This window comes from Etheostoma spectabile, chromosome 13 (assembly GCF_008692095.1).
Source record: "Etheostoma spectabile isolate EspeVRDwgs_2016 chromosome 13, UIUC_Espe_1.0, whole genome shotgun sequence".
NCBI lineage: Eukaryota > Metazoa > Chordata > Actinopteri > Perciformes > Percidae > Etheostoma > Etheostoma spectabile.
The window spans coordinates 8,004,315-8,022,713 of NC_045745.1; the positions used below are offsets into that span (position 1 = coordinate 8,004,315).

An 18,399-nucleotide genomic window follows, 5' to 3' on the forward strand; every position below is an offset into this window, starting at 1 on the left:
CCCCCCCCCTTCTCTGCCTCTCTTGCTCCTGTAGCAGAGCTGCTGCCCCCGGGCCTGTTGAGGTGCAGTAGGAAAGGTTTTCTCTACCATTGTGGTGAGCGTGCTTGCCAGGATGCTGTAGTCAGACAGCAGGGGAAGGTCTCTGCTTTGCCACGAGCAGGCCAATGTCACAGGCGTGACAGAGTGGGCGGGCTGCAAAAAGGGAATGAGGACAGACGCTCTCAGATAGGAGGAATATACCCAGCCTGTTGGAGCATGTGATGAGAGAGCGTCTGCCTTTTGTTTTCTCACAGAGGAATACATGGGAGAAAGATGGCAGATACTGGTCTGTGTGGTCGTAGCTATTGTTGCAGTTGGAGCATGTAAGTCTGCCAAAATACAACTGGCAGCCGTTTATTAGCATTTTTTTTATATATATATATATATATATATATATATAATACCCAGTCCTAGGTTTCAGACAAGGCTACTGCACCTTGTGTGCTAATGCTATTTGTGTATTATTGCATATGTCCCTGACTTGGTCTCGGCAGCCTAAGGGTTGAAGGCTAGAACAAGGGGTCACAGAGCTCAGAGGCTGGCGTGGGCTGTTATTCAACTGTGTCTTATTTTAACCAGGTTAGGTGGCAGGAGTGCAGGGGGGAGCTGGGGCTAAGTGAAAATGCCACTCATTCCTGAAGAGTCCCTGGCCTTGTCAAGGTTAGTGGCTTGTCTTTGTAAGTTGAGGGATTGATGCATGAGCCTGTCTGGCGCTGAATTCAAAGTCCAAAGCTGTCACAGGCAGCAGCTCTCCCCCCCCTCTCTCTCCCTCTTTGCAGGCTATCACAGGCCCTGTCCTTCCCAACTTCTTAGCAGCCTGTCCTTTTGGGAACCTTGAGCAGCCCAGGCAAGGACACAGCGTCTGGTGCAGTAAGCCTGTGCAGAGGGGGAGGCTTTACGTAACTGCTTTAAACATGGGTGTATGACTTCCCTGACACGGAGCAGTGCGGTGCAGAGCTGCACAGCTCACAGAAAATGTCCCCTGGCCCCCCCGTCCCCCCCGGACAAGGAGGGGGCAGAGAGAGCCCTGCAACTTAATTATATCTTTCTCTTTTGAAAGCTTTCGTTTGAAATTAAATTTTCCCAGCCAATTAACTAAAGAGGAGTTTTTTTTCAGAATTTATGAATGAATGATGGATATATTGCACAGGATGACAGGGGGAAACGGGGGGGAGGGTGGAGCGGGGATGCATATGCAGTATATGCTGCGAGGCTGTGTCCCTGAGATTTATTTCCATTGCGAAACGGGTAAAGTTCGGGGAAATTCATCATTAAACTTTGTACCTGAGAGCTGCTCTTTTATGCCCCTAGTGCAGCAACACAGCAGAGTTTATAGTACACCATTCCACTGTCAATATTTGGGTTATTTTCTATGTGAAGGCTAGCATACTTTCACATTGCTTGGCTTCCCAGAACGGGTGGAACATGCAAGAACTGGGGTTTCCCCACTCCCTTATTCATTCAGACCCACATCTTATAGAGGCTGGCTGGTGCTACATGCTGCACACCCCAAATAATGTTGGCTTGAACTGTAATTGTGTAACTTCTGGTGATGAGCTGAACTGTTGCTGGGCAACAAGGGACCTGTGCGGGTGGCCGCGGAGAGTTGAAGCTATGTGAGTTCAGATAAATCTGCAGCACATTATCTGGGTTTCCAATAGAGGAATGTCACTGAAATCCCTTGAAATACCTTCTTTTAGGTATGTCATCCAATTCTTGATTATTTCGTCCAAAAGAGTCTGTCTCCTAAGGTGCATAAAGACCTAAAGGCTTTGTAATGACTGTGACATTACAGATATCCTTCACTCCACTTTAAATGTGTCAATGAATACATGAATGACTCATTGCACTGTCAATGAACAGCTTTTAAAAGAAAATGGTTAAATAAGTGGCACATCTCTAAATGAAAAAATGAATGCACTCCCACACCACAAAGCAAGGACATTTGGCATAACCCCAGCTATGAAAGTGGTCTCAAATTTCTGAAACATGCTATCCTTTTGTGAACCCTCCAGCCCACTTGTAAATCCATTAGTGAGGTGGCGTTATTCAGTGCGTGCTCATTAGAGCTTGGTAAACAGACCGAAAGGCCGTGGTTCAGGAGTGCAGCTTTCCCGTAAGCGCGCTAGAAGGCGTCCAGTAGTAGGCCGTTTCAGAGGAGATGGGAGAGCACTGGGCTGATGACTTGAGGCAGCCACATGACCCATTACTTTGGGAAAATGGACTGGTGACCAGAAGATTGCTGGCTGACACTCTGCTCATCCTCTGGCCTTAAGCAAAGGCAATTAACCTGGGTTCCTCCGGTAAATATCCAGCTGTAGAAATGGAAAAGAGATGTGCAAGAGTGATAACCGTGTAAGTGACTTTGAATGAAAGTGTCCACTAAGCAGGAAGATTAATACGGCTAATAGAGTAATGGCTTGTGTTGTCAAGTTCTCTGCTGAACATGTAGAGGAGTACGCCGGCATCCCTCATGTCTGCATCCACCAAAGTCTGTTTCCAGGATGAGGGACATCATGGCCCTCACCTTCCACTTTGCCGTTCTCAAAATCCCTTCGCTTCAGGAAACAACAACGTTCGAGCTAGTGAGCTACGCGCTGAAAATGTCACGTTTTGAAGAAACTTTGGGTGGTGCAACAAGGCAGGCCTGCTTGGTTCTTTCAGGGAAGGACTGTAAAGACTTACAAAGAATATGTTTACTGCGTTTTGGGACTGATGTGATTGATATCACGATTCTCTGCCACGATTCTTTTGACCATGACAAAACAAATTGGCAGTACCAAACCAAGGTCATTATAGTTTTGTATTTTTCATTAGTTTTTATTTTTATTTCATTTTGACTTTTTGTTTTCAAATTCAGTTCAATACGTTTTAATTTGTTTTTAAAGTGGGTTTGCTAGTTTAGTTTATCATTTTTGAAAATGCTTAGTTTTAGTTTAGTTTTTATTAGTTTTAGTCTTTGTTTTGTAATATGGGTTATTAGTCGGGGGACTCGGAAAGGTCAGAAAATACTAATAATAACTCAACAAAAACATCATACAATTTTAGAAATATGTATTCACAATGTATTTAACAATAACACCAGTACAAACAATGTACATATGATGATGAGCACAGATATGTAATATGATATGTTAGCTATATTAGATATGTAGATAGTCAACACAAGACGCAGCAGTGAGTGGAGGTGTTTTGAACTTTGGTTCGAGTAAAGTAGTGAACTTTTTGAAGTCAGTCGACTCACGCAGTAGTGTAGATATCCCAGTGTTAATCCACATATTAATCCAAAAATTCCCTACCCCCACCCCCCCCACGCTTTTGGTGTTCCTGCATATTTACTAACCAGTCTTTGGTCGCCAGTGAAAGCACACCTGTAGTGTCCTCTGTCCTGCTGTTGTCTCCGTCATGCTGCTGTCCCTACGTTAAAGAAATGCAAGCAGCCCAGAGCGTGGAGTAGCCAGACCTTACTCCACAGCGCCGTGGAGGCTAACCCCACCTCCATCTCATCACGTTTAGAGACTTGTCTCTTCCTGCGGCGTGAAGGCCGCAGCGTGACCTTGACCTGATTGCTGAGGAGGCTGTTTGAGGAAGTCTCCGAGGAGAGCCAATCATGTGCCACCCTTCACTGGCCCGGCCTATCCTCTTCCTGACCTTGTATGTCTGGAGGATGGGGGGGTGGGGGGGGGTGGTGGAGTGAGCTGCAGGCGCTGTCATTCATTCGGGTCAATGCCTCGAGGTCAAACAGGGTCAAGGGTGTTGTTGTGGTGGTGTGTGTGTGTGTGTGTGTGGTGGGTGTGTGTGTGTTGTGTGTGGGTGTGGGTTGTGTGGTGTGTGGTTGTGTGTGTGGTGGTGTGTGTGTGTGCGTGGCGTGTGCGGTGGTGTGAGTGAGAGTGTGTGAGAGAGAGATCTGAATACTTCTCCCTCCCTCCACAAGTCTCCAACCCCGTTTGACCGTGGTGACGGAGCGAGCAGGTTCAGTCGTCCCTTCAGTTCTCCATCACTGATAGCAGCTTGTGTCAGGGAAAGGTCCTTTCATGTCCATAGTGATCCATGTCCAGGGTGAGCTGGCTGCGAGGATTTGTGTCGTTGCAGTTGCCTCCACTCCCTCCCTACAGCTGCCCCGCTGTTTAAAAAGCACGCTGGCTCACTGTCTTGCTTCAGAGCCCACTACTGTCTCTGCTTCAGAGTATTTTTATGCTAGCACGCTAACATTTCTGCCCCCTGGATGTGATTACCATATGGCTGGGTGAGTCAGGATCGCAGCCCACTTTGTTACAACATGCCTATAAGCCAGAGCTGCAAAGATGAATCGATTCATGGATTAGTTGTCAACCACTCAATTAACCGCAAACTATTTTGATAAGCAATTAATCGGTTTGAGTCATTTTTTTTCTAATAAAAATAAAAAAAGTAAAACATTTCAGATATCCGCCTCTGAAATAGGAATATGTTTTGGTTTCTTCACTCATCGGTGACAAAACAAATATTTGACAACGTCATCTTGGGCTTTGGAATTTGTTTACCAATTTATCACCATTTTCTGACATTTATAAACCAAATAACTAATCGATTAATTGAGAAAATAATGAACAGATTAATTGATAATGGAAATAATCGTTAGTTGCAGCCCTACTCTGATCAACCCCATAGCCAAATCCCAGTCTTTCTACAAAAGAGTACTTACTTTAACTTTTTTTTCAGAATATTACACACTTTAAATTTACACTATAGGGCATTCAGGAGGGGGCCACTGATTCCCTGAGGTCCCTGAGGCTTTTTGCAGCCTGTTTGGATTCTATGTTTCCATATAGGGGGTGTTGTGACAGAAAATGCTACTGTTTTGATTCTACTCTTTAAAAAGTGTGAGTCAAAGTTTCCATTCTGATATGTTGCCTCTGCAACTTTGTTTCAAATGTAACTTTATTCCTTAGATGATGACCAAGTATAATTTTAAACTATTTATGTAGCCAGTGAACCTGAACCCGGTCTCATAACTTTGTTTGTTTAGGTTTTTGTAGTGTACAAAGTTCACGTCTTTGTCATTTGAGGCGTTTGCCATTAGACGGCAAAAAAGCAGGGAAACAATTTACAACTCAGTGGATCTTAACCTTTTAATCCGCAGCTGAAAGGCAATGACACGATGCAACGTACCGGTGAAAAATGGAATTGAATTAAATAGAATTCAGCAAAATAAAAGGGCATTTTGTCAAACAAATAAAATAACTCCTAATGGCATCAGTACAACTGAGTGAAGCTACCCCCTGATTTGAATATAACATCGTTTCTGACATGAGAGGCTGCACACAGGGTCTCAGGCAGCTATGTGAAGAAGCAAAGACTCATTTCCAGTCTTGTTCTCACAGAGCCAAATGTCAGTAATTTATCAAATGCTGTGCGTCCCATCTCACTGTAGGGTTACTAGAAAACAGGCGGAGGCATACCATAGTCTTCAGCTTAGATAAAACAAAAGCGATCATGCGCTTGAAAGAGTAAGGCATTATGCAAGACTGTTGCCATTTGTTGCGAAAGGCCTCAATTTGTCAGGCACACCGAAGCCTTAGTAAGGGGATACGTGATCCAGATGTAATCAGACCCCTTTGATTGTCTTTTATTCATTTCATCATGTAAATAAAATTCATTTCTCCCTCATCAATCTCCCATAATGACAAAGCAAAAACAGGATTTTAGAAATGTTTGCAAATGTATTAAAAAGAAAAAAACTGAAACATCACGTATTGAGACCCTTACCCAGTACTTAGTTAAAGCACCCTTGGCAGCGATTACAGCCTTGAGTCTTCTGGGGTGTTGGCAACAGGCTTTGCACACCTGGATGTGGGGATTTTCTGCAAATCCCCTCGGGCTCTGCCGACTTTGATGTAGACCATTGCTGGATGGCCCTTTTTAGGTCCCCCAGAGATGTTTGATTGGGTTCAGGTCTGGCTGGCCCACTCATAGACATTGACAGAGTTGTCCCTTGTCCACTCCTGTGTCGTCTCGGCTGTGTGCTTAGGGTCATTGTCTTGTTGGAAGGTGAACCTTGGGCCCAGTCTGAGGTCCTGAGGTCTTTGGACCAGGTTTTTATTAAGGGCATTGCTATACTCCAATCAACTTTCTCCTAACCATAACAAATCCCAGTTGTCATTTTTATCACTTTTTAGCTTGAATGTCCTTTACAAAATGACAAATATTGGCATTTTTATTCAGTACTTTTTTTTTTTTTAAATCATAGATCCACTGGGACTCAAACTCCAAATCCTGGCATTGTTAGCGCAGTGCCCTCCCCTGTGGTCCAAACACTTCTTAAGCTCTCTTGATTATGTGGAGAGAGTTGTCTTGTTAAGACACAACTGCAATAAAGGTGATCGCCTGCTAGGATTTGACATTTCAAATCAGACATCATTTGCTGCCCGCCTGGATACACCTTTAGCTCCCACACACACACATAAAGGAGCCTAGTGAGAAACTGTAGCTGTGGTTGTTGATTTTCAGCCTCAGCCCATCAGGTGTTCCTGTTGTGTAACTGTGTTATGTCCAAAGAGAGCAGCGCAACGCAAGTGCCGCTAACGTCATTTTAAGTTGAGCCTTTGTTTGGGTTATAAAAGGTTATGGAAGCTACGGTAAAGCTTGTATAATGTGTGAGATCTTTTTTTTTTTTTACACACACACACACACACACCTAGGGCTAGCACAGAGGAGCTGTGTGCTTGTGTAACGGTGTTTACACGTCTGGGGCCGGTGCTGGCACAAGAGCCAGACGAATGTGCTTTATCCAGGGCCTCTCTCTTTCTAAGCCACCTTCCATTCAGCGTTGACCTTGGTGCTTATAAGGAGGCAGGGCTTGACCCACATTCACCCCCTGAACTAGTACTAGATCCTCCCAACCCCCCCTCCGCCATATAAAGAGACCGGACACCCTATTCCACTTTCTCCAACGGCCATTTTCTCTCCATCTCTGGTCATGTGTGTTGCACTTTAGACATTTATAAAGTAAGAAACAGCCCAGCGCCAGCGTTTGTGCAGCGTGTCTGGCAGCAGAGGAAAGTGGAGCAGCGGCCTTCATGACTCGTCTCCGAGGCACCAACTTGTCTGTGTACACTAGGTCACCATTAGCACGCAGGGGCTTAGCACCGGGGCTGGGGAGAGTTTTAACGGCAGGTCAAACCTCCTCTGGTTTTTAGAGCCGAGTGTCAAACTGTGGCTGATGCAAATGAGTACACACGCAAACACATGTAGTGGCTAGCATCTGCTGGGACTAATGTTCTTGTATGGGCAAACACTAGGGTGCTAACATGAGGCACACTAATGTTCAGAGAAAGCTGTTTGGCAGTCTATTTGTAAGAGGTTTGTGTAACCAATTTAAAAAGGACTGCGCGATATGAGGAAAATATGCAGTAACGCTGACAGTAAGCTGAACATCTTTGAGTTGTGGACAAAACAAGACGTGCGAGGACGTCATGTTGGGCTTGGGGAAACACTGATCCACATTTTTCACCATTTTCTGACATTTTATTTTACAGGCCAAACAACCAATCAATTAATTGAGGAAATAATCGAGAGAATAATAGACAATGAAAATAATCGTTAGTTGCAGCCCTAGTTACTATTGCTATAAAAAAAAAGGGCCGTAGCTGAAGTGGAATTATCCAGTTCAGTAAGTCTCTTTTTCTAAGGTGATAATTAAATGCCACTCTTACTCCTACAAATGTAGCTCCGGAAACAGAAGCTAAACAATGGTTGCCAGGCAACACCGAGGCTCCAGTGAGTGATGAGTGATGATTGGCGGGCACATTCATATTTAAATTAGCAGCCAAAGGTGTGTGTTGATTAGGTGTATCACAATGGCTTCAAATGGCGACACAAAGGGCGTCGCAGAACAAACTATCTGCTTTCTAAATGAATGAAACTCTGGGCTGATGGCAGAGGAGCGCGGCCGTCGTTAATGTATGGAGGGATTACAAAAGCAATGCATGAGCGAGCGTAGTTTAATGAGGGACGGGTTTGCATGAGAGCACCGTGTGTGATCTGAGATTCATCATGAGCCATCCTAACTTGCACAGAGGCATGCATGGGGGGCCCGTGTCATGCTACCACGCATTAGGGGCAGACCTGGCTCAGCTAGCCCCGTAATAACTCCCCTAGCCAGGAAAGGCTCATAACTCTTGTGGCCCGGGTTGACATGTCCTACCTTCATGGGTGTTGAATGACTGCAAAAGCAAAAGTGTGTACGTCTGTGTTTAAATAAGGCTGGGGATCCCATTTAGCATTCTGAGTAAGACATGAGATAATGGCCACCTAGAAGAGGAGACGTAGGAATTAGGAGGTGGGGAGGGGCCGATGAGGCCTGCCAATGGTGTTCAACCCAGGGAGCAGTTGTTGTATCACGGCATGGGAGGGTTTTTGCCAAACATACAGCAGGCAAACTGATAAGGGTTGCCTCTGTTCCAAAGGCCAATAGGATCACATCGGCAAAATACAGAGAAGTCTCTGAGTCTTGCTTTATTTTATTTTCTATCTCTCTCTCTTTCTTTCTTTCTTTCTTTCTTTCTTTCTTTCTTTCTCTCGCTCTCTCTCTCTCTCCCTCCCTCTGACTGTCTCCCTCGATCACGCTCTGCAGAACTCCTTGCACGATGTCAGGAATGAGAGAGGGGGGGAAAAGAAGGAGAAAAGTGGGTCAGGGCGACCTATTTTTTTCCCCCACAGTTCACGGAGGCAGAGGGTGGCGGTGTTATCGTCAGTTAGACGAGGAGCAGGGCCTGATGGGGAGGCAGGGCCTTGTCGTGAGACGCAGCCACTCAGAACTGGGTCAGCGGCAGAGGCTACGTCTTGTAAACGGCTTGTCATACTGGGGAGAAAAGCTGCAAATGAACCATAGATTATACGCCCCAAGCTGAGCACCGAGGTCTCTCCTCACAGCCCCACGCTTTAAAAAAAACAATAAAAAACCAGGCATATTTATAAGCCTTACAGTAGCGCAGGAGTCTCTGAAGCATTGCCACCTCCTATAAGTTCCTCTCTCCCCCTCTCAGTCTCCAGTAATACTGTTTGATTACTGCAGTCAGACCTGACAAGCTCAAAGCCCGAGCCTTGCATGCTTAGAAATAAAGGATCTATTCACATTTCTCTTTCTCTTGATACACACTGGGTTGCTGTTTTCTAAATATAGTCCGCTTTCTCTCCGATCCGCGCGACTTTATTCAGGTCAGGTTATTTACTGTACCAAGTTCAACTGTGATTTAGAAATGAGCAATACAGATGCTTATTCAGCTGCAATGACCTCTTTGCATATCATCTGTGCCAATGCCAGACATGTGAACAGATAATTTGCCCTCATGAGACTTTTTTTATTTTTTTTCCCAACCAAAGAAAAGAAGCTTTTGTTTATCTCGTTCAGGTGAACTTTCCAACAGAAACCCCTAGTATTGCTGCAGTGCTGGCTAAACTAGCTCATGATCTTGTGTAAGAACAAGACTTAGTGCTGGGTACATTTTTGCTCATGTTGATTATTGGCAAATTGCCACCAAGCCGCAGGGAAGACGTTCTCCACAGTCCGCCATATATTCTTTTGGGAAATTGATTTGAAATGGGTCTGTGCCATCGCTCGTTGTCTCGTATCCTTTGTGTCTTCCGCCCGTGTCTCAAACAGACAAAGCGGGATAAACACGGGTTTTGATCTCCTCACAAATCATTGCTGTGGCCGTTGTGTTGAGCTCAAATAGAGAAAAAAAAATAACTTTTTGTTTAGAAGTCAGATTCAGGGGCGTATTTTAGCATTGGGTAATGCTTACAGAGCAATGCAATTTTCAGGCAGTAGAGCTCACTCATATTTCACTATGTGGAACAAATCTGCCTGTTAATGAGATCTCCATGGAACTGGGGTGGCATCCACAACCACATGTCTGCTTTTTGGTTCTTCTGTGGTGCGAAAGGGGACTCGATAGTGGGTCTTGTTAAATTTCACAAAGCAGATCTCCTGATATAACAAACTAGATTGTTTGTTTTATATGATGGAGGGATTTCAGCAGCAAATAACACAAGGTTCTAAGTAAGTTTGTTGTCTTTCTTTCTTTCCCTGTAGTCAGTCCGAGTCATGTTAATCATGTTGGTTATGATTGGTGGAAAAAAAAAACCAACACCAAAAAAACCAGCCCTATTATGCAGAGGTGGTCACACTAAAAACAGGATAACTAAATCCCGGGGGTGGGCCTGAAACATTGTCGGGGGGATAGCGGATTAGCAGCAAGACTGGGGGTGGCAGCACGCGCGCACCACACCACACACACAAACACACACACACACACACCAACACACACCCACACACACCCACACACAACACACCACACACACACAAATGGTTCCTCAGTGCCATAGCTCCAAAGCAGCAGACCTGTCTAAGTGATTCTTAGCCCGAAACTTCTGTTCTTGTGCAAAAGCCCCTTAACCTTATGAGGAGAGTGCCTCAGGCTCATGTCGTCAACAACGAGGGGCTGTGTGTGGTGTGTGTGTGGTGTGTGTGTGGGTGTGTGTGTGTTGGTGTGTGTGTGTGTGTGTGTGGTGTTGTGTGTGGGGGTGTGTGTGTGTTGTGTGTGTGTGTGTCGGTGTGTGTGTGTGGTGTGTGTGTGTGTGTGTGTGTGTGTGTGGTGTGTGTTGGTGTGTGTGGGTGTGTGTGTGTGGGGTGGGTGTGGCATGCTGAGCAGACAAACCAGCTCAGAACAGTACTGGCCACCAGGCCTGTGTATGAATGTGATAACATACAGTTTGAGAGGTTCAGGAATAAAGACAACCAGCGGGAGAGCCAGGGGCATCTCGAGTGTTCTAAACCAAACCTCAATACGGGCCTCTTCAACACACACGACATCGGGCAGTGGTGTGGTGGTGTGTGTGTGTGTTGTGTGCTTCTGTTCAAAAGAAAAGGCCTTTCATGAATTCTCAAACACCCACTATTGAACACATTGCTTCTAGCAGGGCAACGCAAATATTTACTGTATTACTTGAACCTTGGTGGCCGCAGTCGCAAGGAGGGTGCCGCAATATTTGCATGCTGATAAAACCCCTTCTTTGTGCTTTTACAGTAGACTGCGCTCAGCTCTCATGCAAGAGCAGAGTTCGACAGTGCAAAGCCAGACTTTGGACTGCGGACCACGGCGTTCACGCTGGAAAAATCCGAGGTCTTCATTTGGACCCAGCAGGTCATCGTCAACCTGTCAAAACACTGGCTCCAAAGGCCCCCCCCCCCACCCCCCCCCCCCCCCCCCCCTGCTTTTTCTCTCTTAGTCAAAGAACCTTGATTGGCCGGTAAGCCGATCTCATCCTTGGAACAGAGGCGGGGGTCTTTGTTAGGAAGCTACAGGTCACTCTTGCCATGCTCAGAGCAGAGCCCGGAGGAAAAACAGTCTGGAATTCCCTTATACGTAAACAACACTCTGGTAGTGGATGGCCATCTCATCACACTGGGTGTATTCCACACAAAGCAAGTTTCTACTACCCTCAGCCCCCCCACCCCCCCAACCCCCCACCCCCACCCTCCACCCAATCCCCTCTCCTGAAATGGCACAGGGCTTGTGCATGAAGGAGGAGGGGTGGTGGTGGTTTAAAAATAAATCTGTGCAGGCCAGTCAGACATTTTGAAATTCTGTTTCTATCTCAGTGTGACAGAGAGGTTAAAGATACAGCATTCTGATAAATCTCTTCCCACCAGGGGGAACAGATAAGGAGTGGCGTCGATTGAATAAAAGAGCTGAGGAGAAAGGGGGGAGGATGGGGGGGACGGGGACGGGGGGGTGGTAGGAGGAGGGCAGAGATGTCTATCAGGCCGCGTGAGTTTTTTTTTTTTTTGTCTTGCAGATCCAGTTCAAGGGCGCCCACAGGCGAGGCAGCTCTCGCTATCACCGTGCCAACGCTGCTACTCAAGGTCATATGAGCCAGCCCTGTGACATTAAAGAGGAACAGGAAAGGGGAACCACAGACATGTGCGTGCACGCACACACGCACGCATACATTCTGGGACAGAATTGAGCTGTAAGGAGGAAAAGTGGCCTTTAACTTCCTTGACTCTTTCCTGTGACTTTCTGCACCCGTGTCTGGGTCTACAGTGGATTTTTGTGAGGCCAAGAGCTTTGTAAGGGCAGTAATGAGAGTGTCTCATTCTCCCTGCACAGAGCCAAGAGATGCTTGGCTAACTGCTTTGTAGTTGCCAGCCACACACACACACACACACACACACACACACATTGGTGTGTGTGCATGTGTGTGTGAGAGAGAGAGAGAGAGAGAGAGAGAGAGAGTGGGGGAAAGATAGAAGAGAGAAGAGTCTCAGTGATAAACCTCAGGGGAGGGAGGAAGAGGAGAGAGGAAAAAAAGGGTCTTGAAAATTATTTAAAGGGACAGCGAGCCATCGGCAGACACTTCCAAATGATCTGCAGTTGAGGGTTGAGGCTAAAGTGTGTTTTTAGCTTAAGTGAATCTAAACTTTTTTTTGCGTACAGGCAGACCAAAGTGCACCAGCTGATGGTTTCTAATGGGTTAGGCGTTAGAGTTGTGGTCACAGGTCCAGGTGTTTAATGTTTTGCAACTCTGTTGCTAACTTTTTGTGAGTCACACTTGATTAGCAGCGGCAGCTAAATGGCTGCAATGTGAATACAAACATTTGTTGGTACAATTACTCATCACTTTGACGTCAAGCCTGCAGAGCTAATGCAACCTGCACACCCAGTGGCTTCCAGAAGGGCTCATTTGAACATTAGTGTTTCCCACGAGTCAGAAATGCTTGGGGTGAAGTCGGGGGGGGGGGGGGGGGGGGGGGGGGGGGGCTGATTAGTGATAGGCCTTTTAAACAGAGGATGTTTTGACAAGTGTCAGTAGGGAAAGCACAGGTGTAAAAAGCACAATGGATAGTGGCAGAATTCCATTTAGCTGCTTCAGTTTGAGGGTCCTGGCCTTGTTACTGGAAACAGAGCAGCCATCATCAGGGATATTAGTAAAAACCTTTTTATAATAAGTCACAATTGCTATGGGGAGATTAGATACTGTAATGGTTTCCTTTTTTGGAGTGATGCATGATTAATACATTACCTGATTGATAAAGTAAAGTGAATAGCATGACACATGACGTATCATGATAGAAAAATAGCTGGATGTGATTAAGATAAGCATTGGCCTTTCTTACTCATTTTCTGACAGGTGATTGTCCCTATTATGTTTGAGTTAATGGGTTTATCAGGGATTTTGCACATTACTAATCATTGCTGTTAATGTGAGTTAGCCAAAAGGTAATTTTTCATCTGTAGTCAGTCTACAGACATTGTCAACTTGACTTTTACATCAATAGCAATTTTATTTATTTTTTTGTTATTATTGCCAGAGGTGGTGGATACGTACTGCAAGAAGAAGAAGTGCTGAGGTTGGCAGACAGTTTTTAAATTGGTAAAAAAGGGCACTTCATTGAAGAGGAAATGTAATTGATTCCTTTGGGGATTATTCAAAATTATCCCCAAAGTAATCGGAAGAATGTGGTGTTCTGTCTGTCTTAGTCAATTACTCATGTTTTATGCTTTTTTTTATGCTGTTACCAAGAAACGTCTGAGCACATCTCTGGTAAACGCACGATTTAAGTTTTACCGATCTGTCGATTAAAGACGAAAAATCAATTAGTCGACAAAATCGTATGAGTGTTCAACTAAGAACTAAGAACTTTAGCAGAGGACAGCCCTAATTTTTCATACGAATTTCAGTCTTTTTCTTCATTTTGATGTTTTGCTCTGATGGTAAATAAAGTGTGCTCCTCACTGGATATCATGCAGCTGTACTGACAGAACAGATAATGCAGTGTAGACTTGCTCATCCACTTTCTGTTGTTTACATTGTAGTCATGTGTCCATCGGTCCATCAGGTATCGTCTTGCAGTGCCCATTACATTGAGAATGCACAACAATGTGCTGTTCTACGACAGCACGCATAATATCAGGGTTGCACCTAAGGCATCAGAGCAATGAATTGAGAGGCCGCCCTTTGCCTCTTTAGCCTGTGGGCCTGAGTTCAAGTCCCTGGTTTTGGCCCAATGCTGTATTACAGGGGCCTTTAACGTAATTTAAGCCAGTGACCCTAAGCTGAAAGAGAGACTGAGTATATAATTGAGTTGCATATTGAACTAGGCAGAATGAATGAAAAGAAATTATTTATGCATTATGTTTTAATGTTAAACATACATCTGGAAGGCACAGTGACTCCCCAAGCTAAACTGTGTGGCTACTATAGTTACCTATAGTAAGCTTATTTTCAATGTGTAAACAATATTTTCCTCACAGATAGGCCAATGTATATTTGCTATTAACATTTTTCATTCATATTAATGTATATTTTCAGACTTTATAAAAACAAGAAACTTACATAATTTGCACTAACTCTACAGGATCCCCTAGGGGTCCTGGACTCCCTGTTGAAGAGCTCTGCTATATTGCATGACCATTAAGAGAAACACAGGATCACTACCAAGTCCAAGGGCTCAGTGATGTAGCTGACCCTGACCTCTGACCGCCCTTTGTTGGGAAAAGTGATGAGGATTTTCCTCAATGAAGTATCACATTACTAACACGGGGTTTTCCCTGCCATTAGAAGGTTTGGGTGCAGCTTCTGAGCCGTTTTAGGTAGCACCTAAGCCGAATGAATGTAACTAAAAGACTTTTCTCAGATCTAATGACTGTAGTTGGACTTCTTTGGCTTAAAGTTTTGTCTTTAAGCTTTTTGAGTGCACTTTATTATCTATTATTTCCAATGTTTTAGACACAAATGGTGATAATGATGCTACAAAATGTACAAAACTACCACAAAGGGACACAAACCTATTGCAAGAGACGCCAGATTTCCACAGAAACCCCAAACAACCCCAAAGAAAACACAAATGACTGAAAAGAGACAGCACGACTACCAAGAGCCTCAAAAGCCCACAAAGAGACACAAAATGTATGGGAAAATTGCATTACGAAATTGCAAAACGTTAACATTTTCTTGAAGAAGGACACCTAAAATAAGCTCACCCAAGACTTCCACAAAACTAAGAAGAAAAAAAAAACACTGTAATGGAATTCAATTATTATTTCATACAGCCAACAATTTGGCCTTGAGAGTATGCTTTTCCCTACAGTTTTTATCATCCATGGCCTGCTTGGGAAATGCCTCATCTGTGATTTCACACCAATATACCGTGAATTGGAAAAGAAGTACAAGGTGAAAAGTAATGGCGATGATTTCTGGACACTGATGAGACAATGTTTTCTAGGACAGAACTAATAGCCCTACTATCATCTACAACATCCTTGTAGATGTAAAAGTACGGGCAGACATTGTATGAGTCCACAAAGTCAGTCTCCCAGGCCGCTAATGGAGCTGCTTCAGGCTATGCATCAATATGACATCACAGATTACAATCTTTAGACTTTGGGAGCACTTTAGGTACTTTCAGTGCTGGAAGAACAGAGTAAGAACTGGCCGACAAAACACTGAGTCATTATAATAACAACCACAGAGATGGGTGGAGTCGTGCAGTGATCCAGCCAACAGAAATGAATAAGTGTCCCCATAGAGATCTGCAGTGTGTCTGTGGGACTTACATAGTCATGTACATTGATTTCAGAAAATGCATTAGAAGCTGAAATTCTCTCCAGCATGTCAAAGTAGCCAACCTTAATGTGGGGTATTAAAAGGAGGATTCTAGGGTACCAGTGGATTAAGGGTTAGACCCAATCACAATGGTTGTTAACAATTACTTCCGGGTAGAAACCCACCCCCCCCATGTCCCGTACATACAATTTAACGGCTCTAAGCAAACAGGGATGAGAAACAACTCCATATACTCTCCTCTCCTTCATCTAATATGCATATTTGATGCTTTCATATGTCAACACTTTGGTTAACGTTAGCCTGGAGAGCTATTTTACATGACAACAGCATTAAACAAGTTAATATCACATAGCTCTGCCATTCAGATCAGCTGCCATTTGTCTACCAGGCAGGGATTGTTGTTAGGGTGACGTCACAGTGTTTCAGTCTATAGTATTGTGTAAAGTATTGGTGTTAAAGCCATGTATTGACTTTTATGACTCATTAATTTAGAAGTAGGCGTTTTTTTTTTAAATTCCCTAGAAATAACACATACAGTATTTGTTTATATATATATATATACACATTTTACACCCTTGGAATTTAACAAGTGTATGAATATAAAACTGGACATTGTGGTTTAACAAGCGGGGAGCCCACGGCTCTAAATAAGATAAAGATAAAACTAGATGATTCCTAAATGTATGCGTACCTGTGGCTAATGTTAGCAAGCAAACTATGAAGCCACAACATGTGACAGATTTTGAATTACCGGAAGTGGCAATTTTTTTTAATTACCCCCCCACGTCAAGACCCATTCAAACAGTGAGCACGTCCCGGACGCTACTACTAGCTGAATGCAGAGACCAAACGCAGTGTTACTATTATTACTTACTGTAATGTGCAGGTAATCACTGTAATCTGCTACACTACTTGTTACAGTAATGTAACATTATCTTTCAGTAACGTGTGCGTGCGTCAATACCCAACACTGCTAGTAAAAATGGGTTTATATTTAACACCAACTCCAAATAGGACATGAGCGTGTTGGTACCTTAGGAAAAAGTCACTCCCAGTGATGAATAATGAATGGACATTTTAAATTGCAGCACAGAAAGTCTTGCTCAGGGGATTTCAGTGTTTATCCTCTTTTGGATGCTGTAACTATATTCATCTAATTGGGAATTTTCCCTCTGCCTGCATAGTCCTCCCTTCCATTTTGTAGGTGGACCATGTAGCAGGGAGGACAAACCTTCTCCTAGGGTAGGTGAACGTATGTATCCAGCCTGCATGACATCTAGTCTAAGTCTCTACGAACTGTACTTTCTACTCAGACAGGATTAGCCGGATAAGTGTCCCTCACACTTGTGATGCAATCCTTTTGAACACTAACCACTCAAAGCTGGATTTGAAGCTCCAACTGAACCATGATGAACTTTGACATTTAAAAAAATGCAGAAAGAGTTTCCTCACTCCGGGGGGGGGGGAGGGGGGGCATTCAACCACACCTGCTCTTCACCCAGCTGGCATAGTACCATTTTTACTCTTTCTTTTGATTAAACAGAAAAGCATTTAGACTAAACAATCAATAGGTACAGGCTTGAGTCCTGAATCCTCCAGCATAAATCTTTCCGGTGCCTGGCGTGGAGTCGTCTCCCTATCATTTTTGGTGATTAGTTTTCCCATTACTCAAAACAGATGTGTGTTCGCTGGTGATGAATGATCCAATTATAGGATATTTGTCACCCATTTGATATCTGCTGCTGGTGTGGCACTGTGAAGCATTTCAGTGGGGTTGCTACCTTTCAGTTACCTTGCACGGCAGCTGGAGTCTCACGAGATCACGCGGGATTTGAGGCATCACACATCACACGAGTATCCATCTTTTCATCCTTCAGGTGGTGTGTCTAAACTACCAGCCCACCCAACCAGTCAGCGTCCGGTGAGGAGCTACTGGCAGCTGTGTGCGAGACCCGGCCGCGACTGTTTGTCCAAAACAACAGTGGCGGACATTGTAGACAGATGGTTCATCCAATCACCTGCCAGGTATTTTTTGAAAGAGGCTGCCCTTTTTACAAACAGGGTCCAACCACTTCTCAGATGGTTTTAGGTTAACAAACCCTCTAGCTCGCCAGGTTAACCTTCTCAAATTCACAGTCAACTCTGGATGGGTATGTGTAGACCCAGCCTTTGGATTTGTTTAAATGGCCAACTGGCCATTAGACAGGGCTTGTTCTGGGATGTTCTGTCGCACTTCTCACTCATCATCTCATCAAGCTTGTGGTTACAGATACAGACATACTCAACTGAATAGCACTAGCTCAGGGTGCAGAATTCAGTTTTTTGTCCACCAGCCAAATGGCTAGGTAATACTAGGTACTGTAATGTACATTTTTACCAGCCAATCAACAGATTACCGTTGCTTTTTTTGGGTTGGTGAGTGAAGCACATCTACCAGCCGCTTCATATTTACCAGCATTTATGGTGGATGGGGCTAATGCTGGATCCTCTTGCCCTTTCATAACATTTGATTTGAACCACTAAAACCTCAAAGGCTTGCACACCCTGCTCCTCCTTCTGTTGACATGCCTCAGATAGCAGTCATATACGTCTAAACTGTAGTTGACCCCCAACTGCTCCTCACACTCACACCAAAACAATACACAGACACACAGCTGAAAGGATTCGTGTACACCCCCTCCCAGCCCACCCTCTGTCTGTGGACAGTAGGCTGATTCTGCAGCCTCCCTCCCTCCCTCTCTCTCCTAC

At 44.5% G+C, this 18,399-nt stretch overlaps 1 protein-coding gene across 5 annotated transcripts in view; it reads left to right on the forward strand.

The window, feature by feature from the left end:
* nrip1b (nuclear receptor interacting protein 1b) overlaps positions 1 to 18,399 on the forward strand; it is a 49,577-nt gene that overhangs the window by 5,910 nt on the left and 25,268 nt on the right. For 2 of the 5 annotated variants that reach the window (XM_032534591.1, XM_032534593.1), the window contains exon 2: positions 11,881 to 12,005. The exons of 1 other annotated variant lie outside the window; for it this stretch is intronic. The gene's annotated coding sequence lies outside the window, so the exon portion shown is untranslated. Of the gene's footprint in view, positions 1 to 618; positions 700 to 11,880; positions 12,006 to 17,528; positions 17,677 to 18,399 lie in introns of all 5 variants that reach the window. 2 more of the 5 variants (XM_032534592.1, XM_032534595.1) reach the window with 2 other exon arrangements.